Consider the following 7750-nt stretch of genomic DNA (forward strand, 5'->3'; position numbering starts at 1 on the left):
CTTAGAAAATCCTAGAAAAGCAACTAAAAAACTACTTGAAATTAGTAACAACTTTAGCAAAGTGATAGAATATAAAATAAACCCACATAAATCATCAGCATTTCTCTATATTAGCAATAACATCCAGCAGCAAAAGAAAGAGAAACACCATTTAAAATAACTATAGACAATATAAAATATTTGAGATTCTACCTGCCAAAATAAAAACAGGAACTATGTGAATACTATTACAAAATACTTTAAACACAAATATGTTCAGATTTAAACAATTGGAAAAATATCAGTTGCTGATGGATAAGCCAACAAAATATAACATAACATATAATAAAATGACAGCTTATTTGTTTAATGTTGTACCAATCAAACTATTAAAATTTATTTTATAGAGCTAGAAAAAAATAGTAACAAAATTCATCTGAAAGAACAAAAGCTCAAAGTTACCAAGGTAATAATCAATGAAAAAATGTTCAAAGGATGGTGATCTAGCTGTACCAGATCTCAATGTAAATATAGTAAAATGATAATTATCAAAACAATCTTGTACTGGCTAAGAAATAGAGTGGTGGATTAGTAGAAAAGATTAGATACAAATTACATTAATGAATAACCATAGTCATATATATGGTAAACCCAAACATTTTTGGAACAAAAATTCATTATTTGACAAAACCTTCTGGAAAAATTGGAAAACAGTATGGGAGAAACTAAGTATAGACTAACATCTCACACTATATACCAAGAAAAGGTCAAAAAGGGCACATGATTTATACATAAAGGGTGATAAAGTGAGCAAACTAAGAGAATATGCAACAGTTTACCAGTCACATTTACGGATATAAGGTAAGAATTTAGAACCAAGGAAGATGTGGATAAAATATAAAATAGATATTTTTGGTTATATAAAATTAAAAATTGTTTTTGTACAACCAAAATTATAAAGAAAGCAGAGAACGGGGAGGGGGGCAATTTTGCAACATAAAGGCTACATTCTCCACTTGTATAGAGAACTGAATCAAATTTATAAAAATACAAGTCATTCCCCAATTGATAGTCAAATTGTATTAATAGCCAGTTTTCAAATGAAGCTGTCTATAGTCATATGAAAAAATGCTCTGAATTACTATTAATTAGTAATTAATTTCAAATTAAAACAACTCTGAGGTACTATTTCACACCTATAAGAGTGGCTAATATGACAAAAAAAGAAAAATGTTGGATGTTTGAAGAGATGTGGGAAAACTGGGACACTAATGTACTATTGATAGATATATAGATATATATACCTTTTGATTCAGCAATATCACTACTAGGTCTAAATCCCAAAGACATCTAAAAAAGGGGGACGGGTAAGACCTTCCTTGTACACAAATATTTATAGCAGCTCTTTTTTGTGGTGGATAAGAATTGGAAATAAAAGAGATACCCATCAATTGGGGAATAACTTAACAAGCTGTGGCATATGATAGTAATGGAATATTATTGTGTTATAAAAAATGACAAGCAAGAGCCTTTTAGAACAATCTGGAAAGACCTATGTGAATTAATGCCTAGTGAAGTGAATAGAACCAACAGAACATTGTACATAGTAAAAGCAATATTGGTTGATGAAGAACTATGAATGACTTAGCTATTTTGAACAATAATAACAATCCAAGAAAATCCCAAAGGACTAATTATCATATTATTCATATTATTATATTTTTATATTATATCACATTATTCACCTCCAAAGAAAGAACTAATATGACTGAATATAGACTGAAGCATGCTATTTTTCACTTTCTTTCTTTTTAATTTTTTCTTTTAGTTGAGTTTTTTATACAAAATAACTAATATGGAAATGTTTTATATAATTGTATATGTGTAAGTTATATCTGATTATTTCCTATTTCAAGAAGGAAAGAGGGTGGGAAGGTGGAGATAGAATTTGGAACTCAAAACTTTAAAGAAAAATGAACAAAAAAGAACAAGACAAAAGAAAATCTCACTTAAAAAGAGAAAAGCTCATTGCAGAGCTCAGAAAGATTTTTTTTTTAATTTAATTTTTTTTTTTTTTTTACTAACTGCTAACTCAGAAACATTTTCATTTAGATACACATATCCATTAAGTACTTAGTTCAGTTCTCTGATGCTCTCAGAATGTTCAAATTCAAAAAGCTATCTGACAAATTATCACATCCAATGGATAGAATACTGTTTTAAAGGATTTAAAGGACTTAGGTTCAAATTTATTCATTCATTCATTCATTCATCTTTTTCTTCATTTAACAAACATTTCCTGAGGGTATGTAGCATCATACCTTGGGCTTGATCCTATGGGAGATGGAAAGGTGGATAATGATGTTGTCCAGAACTCACTTGTGTGATTGACCCTTGTCTGGATTTTTTATTCCTCATGTGTTAAATAGGGGATTGGACTATATACAAATGATTCAATTAATAGAAATTAAATTACACAAAGATGAATGAATAGAACACATAAGGACCATTAATCTCCCCCCCCCCATAGTAAATGTTTCTATTTTCTTAATGGGGGGGGACTCTGGGTACAAAATATTGTACACATCACCAGATAAGGTCATTCTGCTTGATTTACTTTACTGTTTTTCTTTGTTACAAGAGAGGGATCATTAGTTAGGGTCTTTCTAGAATGACTATGATGTAGAAACAAAAGGTATCAATAAAACTTGGTTTAAAAAATTTGCTATTCATACACATAGACTCAGTGATGCTACTACAAGGCTTAAACACCAAAAAAATCAAAGAAAGAGAGACATGACCCAAATATTTATTGTAGCCCTTTTTGTTGTAGCGAAGAACCAAAAACTAACTTTACTCACTAGGGGAAGTGACTAAACAAATTATGGTATGATTGGAATAGAATATTATCTTGCCATAAAAAAGAATAATAGGTAGAATTCACAGAGCTTTAAGATTTGCAAAGGATTTTGCAGATATTAACTTGTTTGATCCTCATAATATCCCTGTTTTATAGAAGAAGAAAGCAGGACCGGGATTAAATGACTTGCTCAGGGTCACACAGTTAGTAAATATTTGAGATAGCTCTTGAACTCGGGTCTCCCTAATTCCAGGTCCAGAGTTCTATCCATTTCATCACCTCAGGAAAATCTCAGAGAATCTATATGAACTAAAGCAGAGTGAAATAAACTGAACCAAGAGAACAACTTATACACTGGATTATAAAGAAAAACAGCTATAAATCACTTGGGCTATGATCAATGAAATGGCCAAACATAAATTTCCAGAGATGCATGATAAAGAATGCAAAGGGTGAGTGACTAGAGAGATCTTTTCCAAGGGTCAATGTGGGGGTTATTTTGTCTTTTTAGTAGAATTTGTATTAATTCCCATCTTTTGAATATGTGGAACTCAGGAAACCTGACTTTTCAACTATTTCAATAGAAATGAAAACAGGAATACCTTTTGTGTTAAAAATCACTTTGAAAAGCATTCTATTGATTTATCCTGACTTGATTTCCTCCACTGTCCTTTGTTCTTCCTCATCAGTATTGTTTTCTTTATTTTCACATGCTCCAATAAATTGAGATATTCATGTTCATAAACTAGGTGGAAGAGGATGGTTTCAAGGTACATTTTTCATTTTCCTTTGGGGGAAAAAGGGAGAAGAATTATGCAAGTGATCACGATACCAAAAAAAGTAACTATAAATGACTTTAAAAAAATAAATAGAAGAAAGGATTGATGGTAAGAGTCAAACAAAGGCATTGTTGCAACTATCTTGCTAAATTGCACTAGAGATTGTATGAAATGAGAAAACAGAATATAATTGCATATAATACAAGCTAAAAATTTCATATTTACCTTTTTTCTTTTTCTTTGAATACTGAAGATTTCTTTGCATATACATGCTTGCTGACATTTATTAAATTCATGTTTAAAAAGAAAGAAATTAAAAATAAAAATGAAAATTTATTTTGATGATTCCTAAAATCCCTTCCAACTCCATGCTAAGATTTCCACATAGAAGAATCTAGTTCCAGGATTTTGATTCTAAGGATAGTATTCTAAAGACAGTATTGCCTTCCCTTGTCTGATAGGGAAACAACAATCATTCATTTACTCATATTCATTCATTCATTCATTCATCTTTTTCTTCATTTAACAAACATTTCCTGAGGGTATGTAGTATCATACCATGGGGCTTGATCCTATGGGAGATGGAAAGATGGATAATGATTTTGTCTTTGCCCTTAAAAGCTTGCACGATAGTAGGGAGGGTGAGACCCATATATACAGGGTCCAATGTCATGTGACCAATTCCATAAAAGAAACACAAAATAAATGATGTGGGAGGCAAAGGAAGGCAAAGATAAAAAAGGGCTGCAATAAAATGTAAAAGAACACAGGTTGGGAATAATTAATAATGATAATAATAGAGCATTTATTAAGCTTTTCCTATGGGTGCATACTGCTAACCACTTACAAATACAAGTAAATGAGACAATTCCTACCCTCAAGGAGTCTATATTTTGGAAAACCATAAAGGGGAATTAGAATGGGAGGGAAGAGGACAAGGATTCTAGTGATGAGGTGAAGCAATCTGCACAGTGAAGAGTGCTGGAAGTAAAGGGAGCATCCTTAGCATCCCTCATAAAATGGAGATCCTGGTCAGGGACTGGCCAATCAGGAGAGAAGAGTTGGGGCGGGGAGGGGAAGAGCAATAGCTGAGTATTTCTAGAGTTCTATATCATTTACAAAGTGCTTCACATGTATACCTTCCTTTATTGAACAATATCTGGAAATTAGAAGACCTGGATCAGAATCCTTGATCTATTTTATATAACCTGATTTATGGCATGGACCTTCTCTAGTTTCTTTTTCTATAAAATGGAAGAATTAAATGGTATGATATCTAAGTTCCCTTGAGGTTTCAAATCTATCATTCTTACTTTGGATTATGAGAAGTAACTGATGACATATCTGTGTTTTTTTGTGGGTTAAATGGGAGGTGCAAAGAGGTACAACTGAAAAAGTCCAGGCTGATTTCTTGGGAAACTGAATGTATAGCACAGGGAGCTTTGAGTCCTTTAAAGAAAAGGGGGAAAAAAAAAAAAAAAAAAAACTTTAACCTAAATTGAATTCTTGCTTGGAAAAACTGACAATTCAGGCAATCTTACTTGACTTGAAGGATCAGGGAAATGGATGAATGTCTCGGATGCCTGCTCTAAGTCAAAAACATTTGTGGTAAACAAAGCTCAGTTATGAGTCTCTAAGTAATGTCCTAAGAATTTTTACACATTTAGAGTCAGGGGGAAAAAAACATAGAATTTAAGACTTCAAAAGGTACATAGATGTTATTTAATTTATACTTGCATTTAACTGATAGTAACTATTATAGTCTGAGATTGGGGAAGGGGTTCATGCAGACTAATCTCTATTTAATGTAGGCGATAGTCTTAGAATGACTTTTGAAAATAAAATGAACAAATTTGGTTACATCAATTTTAAAAGTTTTTGCACAAAGAAAAATCCAATTCAATTAAGATTAAAAGGCATAGAGTTAATTGGAGAGGAAAATTTGTAAACATTTTCTCTGAAAAAGATCTCATTTCTAAGATAAAGAGATGGTTCAAATTTCCAAAAAATAAGAGCTAGCTACTAATTGATAAATGGTCCAAAGACATTAAAAGATAGTTGTCAAGGAAAATAACCCCGGTTTTCTATAGCCATATGAAAAAAAAAATGCTCCAAATCACTTAAAATTAAGAGAAATGCACATTGTTTCTGAGCTTATATTTCATACCCATCAGATCACCAAGATGACCAAAAAAAAAAAAGAAAAAAGAAAAGAAAAGAAAATGACAAATGTTGGAGGTATTGTGAGAAACTAGGCACTTGGAACCACAAATGGCAGATGGAGGGTCTCATTTTTACAGGGGAAATTGATCCAGAGAGGTGGAGGTATTTATAAAAGGTCTCTCTGACATTTATGCCACTGAATACCTGCCTATAGGTCCTAGAAAATTCTGATTGATGTTATTTTGGGGGGGAAAAAAAAAGATTTGAACATTTAAAAAAAAAAACAAAAACAAAAAAAAACTTTCCAAAACACTCAACACTTCTTTGAACTGTTAATTGACTCGGAGGAATGGCCAGCAGCCAGTAGTTCCCACCTACTCAATCATGCCCCAGGCTCTTTGTATATTTGATGCACTGTGAAAATGGGCTTTCTGGTCTCCTTCTGTTGAACAGCTTTCAATAAAAGAAAAAAAAAAAAGATTCCCAAAGAGGTTTTTTACTTCAGTACAAATGGAAAGGTCAAAGAAATATTTTCAACACAAAAGCAAGTTAGAGTGAATTTTTCCTATTTCTCAATCCATAAAAAGAAGAAGAAAACCAATTTTCTCTCCCTCCCTGCCCCCGCCTCGACCCCCAACCATTGGAAAGGAGGCAAGTTATGTTTTATTTTTAGAAAGACAAGGTTTCTTTCAGGCAACATTAGCAGTCCCAAACTACCCCCTTACAGCAGTTCTATACTTGGGATATTATATTTCTATATTAATAGGATAAAAAGGGGTTAATTATCTAGGCAGCCATTTGTCTTTCAGAGTCTGTGCTTCTCTCCTTTTCCAATGAAGGGAAGCCCCCTGCCTCAGTGGCGTGACCACGTATGGCCACTCGGGCTCTGAATGACCTTCCTGCCTACACTTCTGGGCAGGAATTCTTAAGCCTGTAGACCCTTGGGTTAGAAGGCATCGTGGTGCTCTTCTCCCAGGCAGGAGACTTCACTACTGGGGTCATCTGTCTGTCTGTTTGACCGCCAGGGCCTGCTACCGGTGGGCCTTGAACAAATGTTTGTGGAATGAAATGGAATTGGCTTTGTCTATATTTGCTATTGCCAGCTCCATACCTAAAATTCATGTTTTCTCGCTGACTAAATACACTTTGGATTCAGAGCTAAGTATGTCCAGAGAGTTAAGTTCATTTGCTTATCAATTAATTAATCCACAAACATTGATTTTATATCCCTGATCTCAGGGCCTAGCATGGATCCCTTCAAGTCCTGCCTCTGATTCCTGTGGGACTTGGGGACTCATCCCCCGTTTTCCTGGCCAGTGGCCGAGCCTTCTGCCCTTGGGCTCCCAAGGACTTTCCCAGATTAGAGCCCTGATCTCCTGGGCCAAGGGCAGGGACTGTTCACTGTTGCCACAGAGTTTAGGGCCCAGCTTCCCACCTCATGGTTCCCAGAGACATGCTAGCGGGTCCAGGATCGCTGCCAGGATGCCGGCTCACCAGCCTGGCACCCTGGCAAAGGGGCTGCTTGGCAGAGGAGGCGCCGTCCCCGCCTCCGTCTGCTCAGTATAGGAAGAGGAGAGAGTCCTCTACGCAAATCTGGGAGAAGGATATTGGTATTGGACGAGTCTCTGGAACCATTGCTATTGGACGAGTCTCTGGAACCCGGCTGGCCAGGGTGAGACCCAGCAGGCTTTTTGTTCTCACAGTTCATCACGTGGGGCCCAGCTTCCCTCCTCCCCGCCTGGCTGCCCCTCATCTGCCGGGGGCACCCATTAACTCCAGGACTTGAGACCCTGGGTCTGACTTCACTGGGGCTGGCTGCCCTGACCCCTCCTCCCTGTGAGCAGCCTGGGGGCAGGATGCCTGAGCCACTCGGCTGGGCCTGGGAGAGAGAGAAGGGAATTAATACCTTAATGAAAGGTTTCAAATTCAGATTGTTAAGAACTTAATTCCGCCAGGCCTTCCCTTCCCT

This window comes from Sarcophilus harrisii, chromosome 2, assembly GCF_902635505.1.
Source record: "Sarcophilus harrisii chromosome 2, mSarHar1.11, whole genome shotgun sequence".
Taxonomy (NCBI): Eukaryota; Metazoa; Chordata; class Mammalia; order Dasyuromorphia; family Dasyuridae; genus Sarcophilus; species Sarcophilus harrisii.